At 31.9% G+C, this 15,782-nt stretch overlaps 1 long non-coding RNA gene across 1 annotated transcript; it reads left to right on the top strand.

The window, feature by feature from the left end:
- Nucleotides 1–12,591: 12,591 nt before the first annotated feature.
- On the top strand, nucleotides 12,592–14,035 carry LOC148788258 (uncharacterized). Its single transcript, XR_016065382.1, has 3 exons — nucleotides 12,592–12,675; nucleotides 13,566–13,663; nucleotides 13,739–14,035. It is a non-coding gene; the product is annotated as an uncharacterized LOC148788258 (long non-coding RNA).
- Nucleotides 14,036–15,782: the final 1,747 nt, after the last annotated feature.

Here is a 15,782-nt window from a genome sequence, read left to right on the forward strand (position 1 = left end):
TTTAGAATTAACATCCAGCATGAGGCATACACGAGGGAAATCCAGTCTTGTGCATGCTCGAGTGATCGCATCCGGGTAGAGAGGTCTCCGAATACCACTGGCCACCATGCTCAATCCATCATTGGTCTATAGTTCCACCGACAAGTGTCGAAATTTAACCCATACCAGGACCTCTGCATGTTTCAGTTTTCGAAGAACCATGCCTGGCTCCATTTTTTGTAGCACAATTGGTTTTCCTTGAAACAACCACGGTCCTCCCTCGATTACTTCTTCCATCGCCACCACCATCTTAAATCGGAAAAAGAAGAACCCATTTGACGTGGATGTAACTTCACTTAACAATGGCCACAGAGATTTAACATAATCTTTCAAGTGATGAAAATATGGGTGTTTTCCCAAGAAATAACCCACCGCCGTTGCATTCCATCGACGAGATCCCTCTCTAATTGTATCTAATGTGGGACGAACAATGATTTCCCCATTTTACATCGTGGGAGGCACATACGACAATACTTTTCTTGTTGAATTATGGAAAACATCAATAATTTTTTCAACAGAATTCAAAAGATTTAGACCCGATTGTAGAGGCACATTACCCACAAATATTCCGGTGGGCGAGGACGATGGCAGCTGAAACCTATCATCTCCACCTTCAATGTTAGCAGCACCAGCAACAAGTTGTGCCGGCGTTGGCAGCAACGGGCTGGTGGTAGTAGCAATTGCGGCAGCTGGAACAGAAACTGCAGCAACAATTACAGCCGTGGGCTCCTCCGTCCCAGTTTCGGTCCCCGATCCAGCCTTCTCCGACATAGGCACAAAGACAAACTTCTGCATCAGTGCAGCGGGTGCCGCCTTTGATTCCTGATCGCCATCAGCGATCACCCTTTTCGCAAGTGCAAAAAACTCTGCAAGGTTAAACTCTGCTCGAATCCGCGCGGTAATGGAGTCACCAACCCCACCATCGATCAACAGATCACCCTCTCCATGGTGATCGACAACAGCCACCTCGTCATCCGCTTCCTCCGCCGCCGTGGAGCCATCCACGCCACCATGCTGTCCACCGTTGAGTGTGTGTCTGTTTGGATGTGTAGGAGTGTGTGTGAGAGGAGAGTTAGGAGAGTCCATGTTTCTAAGAACCAAACCCTAATTCTTCAAGAATATTTAAATTTTATTGATTGAATATATTTCTGAAATTGTTCATTGTTAGGTATAATGTATTGTATGTTGTACTTTTTCTGAAATTGTGTATGTATGTTCTATGAAGATGATTGTTGATTGTTAGAAATATATTTATGATATTTTCTGAAAATATGTGTGATATTATTTGTATTTATGAAGATGATTGTTGATTGTTGGAAATATATTTATGGGAATTTTCTGAAAATGAGTATGTATCTACATGCAAATTTTATGCAATTTTTTTCTAAAGAATTTATGTAATTTTTTTATTTTACACATTTTAGGCAAATTTTAGGAAAATCATGGAATTTAGAAAAAAAAATGGACCTTAATGCTCTTTTTAGTAAAAAAAAAATAGAACCTTAATGCAATTTTTAGAAAAAATAATAGGACCTTAATGCAATTATTAGAAAATAATTGGATCTTAATGCAATTTTAAGGAAAAAAATGGACCTTAATGCAACTTTTTAGAAAAATTATGCAGTTTAGGATAATAGGAATAAATGGACCTCAATGTAATTTTAGAAAAGTTGGACCTTGATGCAATTTTTAGAAAAATTATGCAGTTTAGGATGATTAGGAATAAATGGACCTCAATGTAATTTTAAAAAAGTTGGAGCTTAATGCATTTTTTAGAAAAATTGTGCAGTTTATGAGAATTAGAAAAAAATGGACCTTAATGTAATTTTAGAAAAAAAAAAAGGAATTTTAATGCATTTTTTTTAGGAAATTAAGGGCTTTACTAGAATCAGAATTTAATGCAGGTTTTAAGAAAATTATGGACTAGAATGCAATTTTTAGGAAAAAAATATGGATTTCAACGCAAATTTTAGGTAAAATATAATTTTATCAATAATAAATTACAATTAATAATTTTTAGTATTAATATTTTTAAAATTGTAAATTCATGACTATCGGTGCTCCGCCTCCTTCAGGATGAGGTCATGGCTTGCTGATGCCCCCACAGTGGGGTCAGATGTGGTATGCGCCCAACAATATAGAGGCCCCGACCTGGCCGTGGGGAGTACCACCACCACCAGCGCCACCACTGCCACCAGTGTCCCAGAGGCATTATATCAGCCTCCGGGAAGCGAGGTACGTATGTAAATTTATTAAATTATTTTATAAAAATTTAATTTGAAATTTTTTATTATTTCTAATATTTAATTATTTTTTAGGTTAGATCAAGATTTTAACACTGCGATCCATGCTACGGTCAAAGAACATTAACCGCATCCCTGGGGGAGCATATCTCATATCCCACAGGAGCACCAGTTATTTTGGTTTCAAAATTTAAAGGTAAAAATAATATTTAATTTTAAGTAATCTTACATTTTGTATCTAACATTTATATTTTTTTAATATGTAAAATTTGCAGCTGTCCTACTTGTGAACTGCGATGACGAGTTAATATTCAATGTCGTCAATTCGCAGGAGGGTAAGTTCCTGGGGAAGCATTCGCCGACGCCCGAAACTAGTCATCAATTCACAGGAGATCTAGCGCTAGCTTCTGGAGAATTTGGTGAGTCTAGAATTCCAGACACAGTTGGCGAAGAATAAGGTCAACCAAGCAGCCATACCTGATCCTAAAAGTTGTCTTTGGGATTGACTCTTTTTCAATCCCCAATTGCCAATACCCTGACCTCAAATCAATTTTAGAGAATACAGTGGCACCCTTTAGCTGATCAAGCAAATCATCAACCCATGGCAAAGGATACTTGTTCTTGATTGTGATTCGGTTCAATTGTCTATAATCGACCCATAATCTCATACTCCCATCCTTCTTCTTTACGAATAATACTGGTGCCCCCTATGGTGAAATACTAGGTCGGACAAACCCCTTCATCTTGTAGATGTCGTGGAAATATTCCTGCTACCTCGACCACCTTTACCTCGTCCTCGACTCATACCTGTTGCTGTGAGTTTTCCTCCACACTGCTCAACTTAGAAGTTTGAGGTCCTCTGGTATTATCCCTCCATGTAGGACAGTTCCTAACAATATGTCCCCGCTGATGGCAACGATAACATACAATTGGCTGAGCTCCCCAACATTCATTAGTGTATCTCCTACCGCAATTAGCACAAGAAGGAATAGATCTTCCACTGAACGATCTGGCTGGACCTTGTCTTCCTCCAAATCCAACTGTAGTAGGCCCACCTTTACTCGAAAACACTGAAGGAGACCTGCTAGTCTGACGCACTCCTCGGCCTCTATACCAACCTCTCTGCAAACCAGAACCCCTAAAGAAAATTGCACCACTTTGTCCTGATGTATGATTCAGGTTACCTGTCAATTTCTTCCGTTTAGCTTCAGTAGGACTCCTTTCAATAGATGTCTCTTCTAGCCTCAGTGCCGCTTCCAGCAGCGCACCATAACTTGGAGGTTTAATTGCTATTTTCTCCCGAATCTCAAGTCTCAACCTTCTTTTAAATCCGTCTCTCCTTAATTCATCGATACTCACCTCTTCTGGAGCATATTTCGACAATCTCACAAATTGCAATTCATACTCAGCAACAGATAAATCATTCTGCTTTAATTCAAGGAATTCAACTTTCTTACGATTTCTGTAGACCGGGTGGAGTATATTTGTCAGCAAACTCATTCAAAAAGTCATTCCATGTCAAAGTGGGAAGTCAATTCTTGATCCCCGGAACTGTTTCCCACCAATCTAAGGCATCTTTCTCCAGTAAGGACATTACATACCTCAATTTTTGCTCAGAAGTGCATTCAATTTTGTCCAACACCCTTTCCACATTTCTCAACCATTCTTTTGCTTCTGTAGGATCAGTTGTACCTGCAAATACCTTCGCCCCCTGTCTCCTCACTATTTCATAATTTTTGTCAATAACTGCATCATGTGGTTGGGATTGTAGCAGTGGAGCCATCCTCTGCATCATTTCCAGAAACTGTTGCATAAAAGGGTTTATTTCTAGTTGTGGGGCATTTATATTTTGGGATTCTAACCCCTGATATTCTGATGCAGAATCATGACCTTGCACAGACTCTAATGACTCAATTGGGCCAGCAACGTTTTCCCTTTACACTTCCATCCTATATGAAATGCACACATGTGAGTAGATTCCTAATATATACCTTATGTATAATATTATATTTCATCTACTATCCCTAGGAAATCTAATCCCTGCTCTGATACCACCTAATGTAGGACTCTCTATCGCTACTAGGGCTATATCCTCCATAAATATCATACTTAAAGTAACCCCTATATTCGTATATATAAATATGCACATAATCATCTAATCAATACGCAGACGTAATCCCAACGTCTAACAGGTATAATCAACCCACAACATTATATATATATATATATATCAAACACCACAAGGTGATTCATCACAAGTAATTCCCATGCTTTTACATTCTCTTTATACAAACAAAATGTGATTTGTATTTTAACTAACAGTAAGGAGAAAATCGAGTACTGGCCTGACCTGCCTGAATATAGCATTTAGACCAAGCCTTCGACAGGCAGACATCTCAAAATCTATTCATGAAAAAATGTCAGCAGAGGAATGAGCTTGCAACTCAGTAACTAAATAACTAGCCCTATCTATATATGTATATCAAGTATAGCCTCAAACAAGATAAGCATGCAACATGCATGGAATATAGCCAATTTAATCCCAATATAATCATCTTTATTATACCACATAGCTATCTCGCAATGAGACAATCAATTAAACTTCTCTTGTTTTCTAGTTTGCTTACCAGAAGGTGATATCATGTTTTTCCATCAACTCAATCTCACCGTTATATAAGTTCAAATGAATCCCCTTGACAACCGGCTCATCAATCTCATTTCGCATCTTAGCTATTTCAATTCGCATTATGGCTCTTTTATATCGCATCATAACTCTTTTATATTGCATCACAACTCTTTTCATATTGCATCATAGTTTTTTATATCGCATCATAGCTCTTTTCATTCATTTCTTTCTCATATGGCATCATAGCTCTTTTCATCTCATTTCACCTTACAGGCTTTTCAACAATATCAAGGGGTATTCACACCACAATTATATTCAATTTCCACCACTCCCTCATTTCCACATATCACCATTCTTGTAAGCAACTAGTAACGTAAAACAAGATATTGATATACTCTCGTTTTCAGACATCCACAACACATCAAACAACAGACATAACATTTCAACGTATTTTCTCATTCCATATACACAATATCGTCAATCAAATTAAATCATTCACCACTCATATATTTCCAGATGAATCAACGTCAGTATGAACCACAAATTTATATAACAGTAATACCACAAATAAAGAAAACATACATAGATAATACTAATTATTTACTTACCTCGAGCTCACAACGCTTCTATCTACTCAATTGATAATTGTCAGTCTTTTCACCTTATCCCCGTATCCTATAATGAGTTATACCACATATAATTAATATATCGAGAATATAATAATTTGTTTTAAATATAATATTAAATATTATTCGTACAATTTCTAATAATTCTCTAACATTTCAATTCTATCAAAATATAAATCTTCGTTATAATTCTTCTTAATAACTAGACACATTAGGCTTCATAAAAATATTTATATAATTCGTAGGGATTCATTTAATCAAACCCCTTATATATTTATAACTATCGTTTTTAATAACATCCCTAAATTTGGTCATCATTAAAATCCTCATTTTTCCTCCTTAATAACATAATATTTCTTAAATATAATTTTCAAAATATTTCTATGAATTTTCTATCAATTTCTCGCTATTATATAATTTAATTAAACAACAATATGTAGAATTGCGTATTTGGTTAATAATTCCGATGGAATTGTATAAATTAACTATAGTAATATTCAAATCTAATAAATTTAATAATCTAATTAACCAATGATATCATTTTTATATCCGATTTGATATGTAATTTGATACTATTTTAAATAGCCAAACTAGTAAAATGTTCCGATTAAATAGTACATCACTCCATATAATCAATATTTAATAAATGAACTAATCAAATAATATAATTATATAAATTAATATAAATTAAAATTTACAATTTTCGTAGCTCTGTTTCTTTTTCTTTTACCGCCGAAGAATTGCAATTTTCACAATTGTGTTTGTGTGTGTGTGTGTTGTATTGTGTATGTGTGTGTATAAAGCAAAAGAGAAGAGAGTGAAGCGGTGGGGGTGGTGGCCCACCAGCCCACTCTGAACTCTCTCTCTCTCTCTAATTCATATATATATATATATATATATATATAAAACCCCCTCCTAATACCCCCTCCTAAAACAGATTTCTCAAAAATTATAAATATTTTTTATTCTTCTAATTCTAAAGTTTCAATATCTGACCTAAAACATGAAGTTAGACAATTAAAAAAGGAAGTTAAAACTTTAAAAGAAAACCATGATCAATTATAACAGGAAATTTTAATCATAAAACTTCAAAATTAAATTTTCAAACAAAATTCTAACAAAATATCCCCATCTAAAGTCTCTGAAAAAGAAGAAACGTTCTTTAATACCATCTCTAGAATTGCTTATAAAAAATGGTATGTAAAAATTAATTTAGTTATTGAAAATTTTAAATTAAATGACATAGCTTTAATGGATTCGGGAGCAGACATGAATTGTACTCAAGAAGGGTTAATCCCCACTAAATATTTTGAAAAAACTAAAGAAAAACTCCCAGCTGCTAATTTAGCTAATTTCAAAATTGATTTCAAACTTTCAAAAGCTCATGTGTGTAATAATGGAATTTGTTTTAAAACTAGTTTTGTACTAGTCAAAGATCTTAATACTCCAATAATTTTAGGTAATTCTTTTCTCCAAATGCTTTACCCAATTAATGTAAGTTTTGAAGGGATTAGGACTAAAGTAATGGAAAAAAATATCATATTTCAATTTCATTTCCCTGTAACCCAAAGAGATATTAAAGTAGTTCAAGATACTTTTATATTCCAAGAAATTAGTAATAAAGAAAAATAAATTCTCTTTTTAAAAGATGAAATTTCTCATAAAAAAAATAGAAGAACAAATTTATGCACCTTCCACTCAAAAGAAAATTCTTCAATTTCAAAATCAAATTCAAAAACAAGTTTGTTCGGAATTACCAAATGCATTTTGAGAAAGGAAAAAACATGTTATCAATCTCCCATATGAAAGAGATTTTGATGAAAGATAAATTCCTACTAAAGCAGATGAATCAAGAATTACTAGAATATTGCAAAAAAAAAAAAAAAAATCAAGATCTTCTTAATAAAAAATTGATTCGCCCTTCAAAGTCTCCTTGGTCTTGTCCAGCTTATTATGTCCAGAAAAATGCAGAATTAGAAAGAGGGACACCCAGGTTAGTTATAAATTACAAATCTTTAAATAAAGCATTAAGATGGATTAGGTATCCCATACCTAATAAAACATATCTTCTTAAAAGACTTTATAATGCAAAAATATTTTCTAAATTTGACATGAAATCAGAATTCTGGCAAATTCAAATTGATGAAAAAGATAGATATAAAACAACTTTTACTCTCCCTTTTAGCCAATTTGAGTGGAATGTTATGTCATTTGGTTTAAAAATGCTCCATCAGAATTTCAAAAAATTATGAAGATATTTTCACTCCATATACTTCTTTCACTATTGTTTATATTGATGATGTTTTAGTCTTCAGCGAAAATATAGAAAAACACTGAAAACATTTACAAATATTTCTTAAACTCATTAAAGATAATGGTTTAGTTGTATCAGCCCCCAAAATAAAACTCTTCCAAACTAATATTAGATTTTTAGGACATCAAATTCATCAGGGAACTATTGTCCCAATTCAAAGATCTCTAACTTTTGGAGAAAATTTTTCAGACCAAATTTTAGACAAAACTCAACTACAAAGATTCTTATGAAGCCTAAATTATGTTTCAGATTTTTATCCAAATTTTAGACAAATATGTAAACCATTATATGAAAGATTAAAAACTCCACCACCACCTTGGACCCAAATTCATACAGATTTAGTGAAAAAATTAAAAATAGAAATTAAAGAAATTCCTTGTCTAAGTATATGACATCTAACTGCACAAAAAATTGTACAAACAAATGCATCCGAACTAGGATATGGAGGTATTCTTAGTCAAATTATTAATAATAAAGAAATAATAGTAAGATATTATTCTGGAGTCCGAAAAACTACAACTCAGAAAAATTATCCTACAACAAAAAAGGAAATATTATCTATTGTATTGTGCATTTCTAAATTCCAAGATGATTTGTTAAATAAAAAATTTCTCTTAAAAATTGATTGTAGAGCTGCAAAAGATGTACTTACAAAAGATGTTAAAAATTTAGTTTCAAAACAAATTTTTGCAAGATTGCAAGCTTTATTATCTGTATTTGATTTTGATATGGAATATATTAAAGGAGCTCAGAATCACATTCCTGGCTATTTGACAAGAGAGTTCTTGCAGGGATGTCGAAATCAGGTGAAGATTTAAAGCTAAAGGTAAGTCCTTTAGCAAAAACAACAACCCAAATTTTCAAATTAGAATACACTTCTCTAATGCCAGAGAAGACCCAATTAAGATCCAAAAATCTTCAAATTTCAAAGCCACAAATTCCACAAAATCCAAAACCATTACGAGTTTTACCCCCATCTCCCCAATCAAAAACACAAAGTCTTACCCAAACAACTCCAAAAACCCCAAAAACACCATCATTATCACAAACTCCCATTCAAATTTTCAACAGATTTACCCCATTGGAAAACCAATTCCTCTTGCCCCTTCCAAACTTACTCAAACTTACAAAGGCATAGCAAGTACTTCTACTGCTAGGCCTACCAGTTCCCAATTCAATCCACCAATTTCCCCATATTTTGAGAAAATAGATTTCCATCTCGATTGTGTAATTGAGGATGAGTGGATAAATAAACAAACTCAAGATAATCCTGTTTTGATGGCGACAATGGTTCTTGATGAAAATCACAACAGGATTTATGAAGATTCTCAAAAGACCCAACAATTCTATGAAGACATTCTTGTCTCTACCAGATCCATTTTCATTCAAAATATGCCTCCCAAAGGAGCCCCAGCCAACTCCTCACAAATTAGCTACAGAAAAATTTTCATAAATTTCATTCTTTCTTTGTCCGATTGGGGAAAAAGTCCCTATGAGCTCAAAAATATACCAAATAAAAAATATCCTTTGATATCCTATTGGGACTATATCAAAGCCTTTCAACATTTCCTTCTCACGCAAAATGAAAAAATTGCATGTCCTTTTATATTCTTTTTGGCACCAAAATCTCTCCCGAGAAAATTACAAACTGGTTCGTCAGATGGTGGTACTATTTTGGTCCGGAACCACATATTCTTCCTAAACCAGTCCAAGATACATTCAAATTGTTCACAGAAAATCTCAAAATCAGTATGTTTCCAGAAAAACATCTTCCCAATTTACTTAAATTCTACATCCAATTTAATGTGACTTGGATTCTGAAAATTGAGCCCCAATTCAAGCCCATCCAAATTGATGAAGATACAATCATATTTTCCTTGGGGAAAAAATGCTTTGTAAAATGGTGGGACAAAATGAATACGGAAATATTTGAATAAACAGCAATATTGGAGTGGTTCAAGCAAAATCCTACAATGTGCAAAACGTCAACAATTCTTGGCAAAGAATTCAATTCAGAGCAAGAACAATTTTTATTGAGGAAAAATAATTTGTCCGCAAGAATTGCCAAAGCAACAATCACTGAAGAAATGCAGAAAATTCTTGAAGAGATTCAAAGTGACAAAGAAGATTCACTATCGCTAATTCATCTCGGAGATGAAAATGAGGATGATTGTTTCGACATTTTTAGTCCAATTTCATAAAAGTTTAGTTTGATGTAAAAAAATTTATCGTTGTAACAAATTTTATTATTGAAACAAATTCATATTAAAAATGATGTTATCATGATGTAATCATGATGTTAAAAAAAATAAATAAATAAATAAAATAAAAAATCCAAAAATTCATTTCAGTTTTGACAGACAACTTGCTGCATTATTGAGGTATGATGGACAGCCACAATCAGCAATAATTCAAATCCATGATGAAGGCCAAGCATTTCTATAAAAAGAAGCATTTGTTGGAAGAAAAAATCACAACTCATTCTTCGAGAGCTTTTCTCACAAACACTCTCTAGCATTTGCTTGCTTCTTTCAAGTTCTTTCTCTTGTTCTTCATCTTTTCTTCCAAAGTTATTTCTCTTGTACTTTATCCTTTCCTCTTCATTCACTTCTTCTGACAGAAATAAGATGTTTTGGATAATCAGTATCTTTGTACATTTAATTTTTCTATAAAATCTTTGTATACAAATTCTCAAAAATTCAAGTAAGTTTTCTTCCACTCATAATTGTCTTTAATTTCTGCTTCATTGAATATTCTTGTTATAATTTTTATAATCTTTATATAATTTATTGCTTTATATAATTGATTGTCATATTCATTCTTTTAGATCTTTATATTTCCTTACATGATTTTAAATATGGTTATTATATTCAAATTATTCTTGGTTTGTGATATCTTGGTACTAAATGGTATCAGAGCCATGCAAATCTTGGATATATCCATATATAGAAGTTCATAATTTGTGAATTGGACTTCGACACGTTATACCATTTAGCCTGGTACACCTGGCTCTGATACCATTTAGTACCAGGATATCACAAACTAAGAATAATTTGAATATAACAACCATATTTGAAATTAATTCTTGAAGTTTATGGAGGTAAATTTCTTTATTTTCAGGATTTTGAATTTTATCGATAAGATCTAAGATTAAGGAAAATTGGTTGGTTAAGGTGGCTATTTATTTATTACAAAGCCATAATTTTGGTGAACAACTGGTACATTCATTATTATTATCTGAATTAGAGTTTTGGGATTCTTCTGGGGAGGAGGAATATCCTTCATATGTTTGGATTTGATCTAGTTGTTCTTCTAAGCTAGAATTTTCAATTTCAAATATTTTTAAATCTTCTTCATCTAGGATTCTTAATAATTGATTTGTTAACTCTTCTCCTAGATTTAATTCATAAATTTTCTTTCGCATTCTACAACTACTAGCATATGACCTGGTTTTTATATTTATGACATATAATGGAATTAGGAATACTAGAATATTTTTTCTTGGAAAACTAGGTTTAGGAGAGGGTTTAGTGGGGGATTTAAAAGAAGTTTTCTTTGATGATATATGTCTATTATTGTTATAGTGTTTTGGCTTTGATGATGATGATGATGGTGACCTTATTTTTTGAAATCCAAATTGTTCACACCAACTTCCTAATTCTTTTCTAGTAGTAAGATTTTGTTTCTTTAATTGGGCTTTTAAAGTAAAATCATTGCACAATTGTAATCCTACTAAATTAACATGATTAATAATTTCTCCATAAGAAAAGGATGCAATATTTTCGTATTTTTCTTCAATTTTTTCACGAACTTTTTCTGCAAATGATTTTGGTAATCTTGAAAAAAAAATTTCTTTCCAAAAATAACTATCTGCATCATTTCTTTCATAAATTTTGGATAAAATGACATCTTTATACCATCTAAAATCATGGAGTTTTCTACATTTTAAATTTTGTAAAAATTCTGTATTCCTTTCTTGGTATATTTGAGGATTTCCTATAAAATGGATAATGATTGTATATATTAAAGAAGATATTGCATTAGATATGGGTCTTCCTTCATCGTTATTAATAATATTTCCTTCTGGATCTCTTTTAACGCTTGAAAGAATTTGAGTTTTTGCTTCCTCATTTATTGTATTATCCCACCAACCTTTTAATTGACCATTGAATCCTAATATAAGATTTTTAGTAGTATCTTCATCTGTTACTCCTGCTCTTTCTTTGTAAATATTTGATACCATAACCATTTGTTTACATAGGCTAAGAATTTGATATTCAGATAATGTATCTAGATTCCATCCATATATTGAATTTCCATTAAAAGACCTAAAATTTTGGATTTCTTCTATCTTTAGGTCAGGAGGAGTTGGTTTATAATAATTTTTATAAAGTGATAAATATTGAACACGGTTAATAGAATTAGGAATGTGTTCATTATCAGAATTTTCATGATTTTGTCCAATTGTATTAATGACTTTGTTTTTACCTAGATCTCTTAATCTCTCTTGAATACCTAAGAGAATAGATTTTTCTGAATTTAATTTTGGTATATAATCAAAAATTTAAAAAGGAAGATTATTAGCAATAATGTGAAGGGTTTGGTCTTTAGACGTTATTAGAGAAGATGATGAGGGCTCTTTCTTTTTTAAAGTTTATTTAATTTTGTTTTCTATCTGATCTAATTGTTTTCCTATGGAATGAAGGATTAAATTTAAAAAATTATTTTGTTTAATCTGAACAGTGCTTACCTCATTGGTGGATGGTTCACTTACTGGAAGACACTTGATGATTTGGCCTTTTATGGAAATACCGGATTTCTCTAAAGGTGGATGTTCGCTGGAGATTATTAACTCATCAAGCTTTGTCCATTTCTTGAGAGTTTTTTGGATAACTGCTAATTTATCATTTCCATATGTTTGGAATAAATAGGAGAAAAAAGGAATATTTTATTTAGTGTATGAAATGTACTCGTACCATTCAGATCTGATGTTTGCTCTTTGGGATTCAGAAAAATTACTCATGAACGATTTTCTATTAAAAATATTTTCTTCAGAAAGAAAGTCTTTTTTAAGAAATTTTTTGTCAATTAGAAATTCTTTGGTAATTGTAAGAATTTGTGATGGTGCAGAATTGGGGGATCCTGTTTCCTCATAGTCTTGATATATTGGTTGTGCAAGATTTTGATCTATTCTTATTCCTTGAAATTTTGAGGTAGTAGGTCTAATTTTTTCTGATGTTGAGTGTCTAGAAGGGGTGATAGGATGAGAGTAGGAAGTCCTATTTGTTTTTAATGAATTTTGTCTACAAAATTTTACTCCTACGGATCCATCAGGATGATGAGTAATTTTGTCAATTTCTGAATTTTCTATGGGCTGAATAAGGGGAATTGATCCGGGTGGTAGATTCCATGTTTCTGGTAAAGTGATATTTTTTCATTATATAGTTATATATATATATATATTATTACTAATTTATTTATATATAATAATATTATTATTATTTTATTTATTTAATTAGAATTTTTTCAAAATACTCATTACGTCCTTCCTGAATTTTCTTAATTAATATAAGTTATCCCCAAATATTATAACGAATTCCAATTTAATTCATTCAAGTTTTATTATATTCAAATTATAACCTATAATTTGTTTACTAATCGCTAAGTTTCATAAAGATTTGTCAATTAATTCTACGATTATGTATTATAATCTTTAGAGCACCACATGTCCCGTCAAACAAATGGAGGTATTCGAGAAGTGCTACAAAAAGAAGGAGGACAGCCAATGGAGCAGCTCGAGGGCAGCGGAGGCGCAGTAAGTATACAAAATAATTTAATTTTGAATTTAAAATTAATTTTTTTAAAATCTAGTCATTTAATCTGTTCGCAGGAGCTATTCGTGAGGATGATAGAGGAACGCCAGAATCGACAAAACAGTGATCAAGACCCTCTATTATCGTCAACAGGCTCGGTGCCCTTGAATGAGCGACATGTGTGGTTGTCAGCAACAAGCGGGCGGAAGAGGGACCGAGTATTCATCTATGTTCTGAGGCCTACCACACGGCTGCTGGACCATCATAGCCCAACAATTCCACTGCCCCATCACCCTCGCCACCACAACTGCTGCTCCCCGACCTTAACGATCGGGTAATGAGGGTCGAGGAGTGGATGCGGCGGATGGATCCCACCTGGCCCGATCCTCTAACGCTCCAATCTCCAGCTGATCCCCAGATACCTGACAGCGATGACGATGAACACGCGGTCGAAGAGGATGCTAATTTAGATTAGGATTTTTCTTTATTTTCAAAATCCAATGTAAAAATAATATTTTTATTTTTATAATTATATTATTTTTATTTTCTTATTATATAATATTTTTTATATATATTATTGCACGTTTAAAAAATTAAAACTATATAGATATAAAAAAATTCAATAATTTATTTTTTTAAAAACTAAATATTAAATTAGATTAAATATAATTAAATATTATAAAAAAAATTGTCATTGCATTTGTAATGGCTTTTGGAATACGAATTACTATCATATAATCATGAAGCCGTTACAAAGACCATGCAAAAGATAGTTATCAATTTTGAAAATGGGAGTCCAAAAAGCCGTTACTAAAGCAGTGTAATAAATAGTAACAAAGGCAGATACAAAACTAAAATCAATATACGCATATGAAGTTACAAAAGCCGTTACAAAAACACTTGCAAAAAGAAATACAAAGCTCTATACAACAACTATTACAGCATAATGCATGGCCGTTTCAAAGAGTATTTCAAAAATTGTGTCAAAATTCAAGCACAACCATACCTATATATGTTATAAAGGCTGTTCTAATAACAATTAAATCAAAATCAAATTAGCCGTTCCAAATGCATTCTATTAGACAACTATCGTAACGGTCTCTCATGACTGTTACAAATTGTAACATACAAAGATTTTATAATGCCCAAAAAAGCCGCGGTAGGGGGTGCTATCACAAAGGCCGTTACAGGTTTCAAAAACTGTTTCGAATAATTAACTTAGTTTTTACAAAAACCGTTACTATAAAATGATTTTTATAGTGTATACTTACAATATTTTTTCTCCTCTATTACTCTCTCTAACCAAACGCCAAACTTATCCTTATACATCTATTTTTACTTCTACCTCTTATATACACACACTTTTTACCTCCAACCAAACAAACTCTACGAGAGTTAAAATAATTTTTTTAATATTGATTTGTTAAGTAAGGAATTCAAAATTAAATTGGTTATGTATGTAATCCTAATATTTGCTCCTTTTTTCTCAAATTTTGGTGAAAAACTCGTATATTTTAGCATGGACCTTACTAATTTATTAATATTCGTCAATTTAGATATAGGGTTTGTTTAGTTCAAGTGACATGAAAGTGAAAGAAAAAAGGCAGGCTTGTTAATGGGTAGGGTAAGACCCTATCCAAATCCAAACTCAAAGAAGGCTCAAAAAAGTTGTTTGATACCCAGAACTTACTCAATCTATTGAACCCAACTCAAAACTCAATTTTCAAGTAGGGTCAAACCTAGACGCTATTTTTTTCTACCTATTTTTTTTTTGCAAATCAAACTAATTAAATTAATTTTTTATTTTTTATTTTTTCATAATTTATCAATAAATTCAAAATTATTGAAACAAACTCACAAATAACTCTTTTTCAATAGATTTTTTAAATATTATATCATTTATTATACTATTTATAAAATAATCTTATGAAAATATCAAATTTATATATTTAATAGTAATCAAATTTAATATTATAAAACTTTAAGATTCAGTTTTATCACTTCAACTCTGCAAACAAATAATATTACTTATTAAGATATTGAAAAATATACCTAGCATGATAATATATTTATATTAACTAATTATTTAAAAAATATACATGGTTAAAGAATTACACGGTA

The sequence above is a fragment of the Sesamum indicum genome, linkage group LG4 (assembly GCF_026168435.1).
Source record: "Sesamum indicum cultivar Baizhima isolate 11 linkage group LG4, ASM2616843v1, whole genome shotgun sequence".
In the NCBI taxonomy this organism is placed as follows: domain Eukaryota; kingdom Viridiplantae; phylum Streptophyta; class Magnoliopsida; order Lamiales; family Pedaliaceae; genus Sesamum; species Sesamum indicum.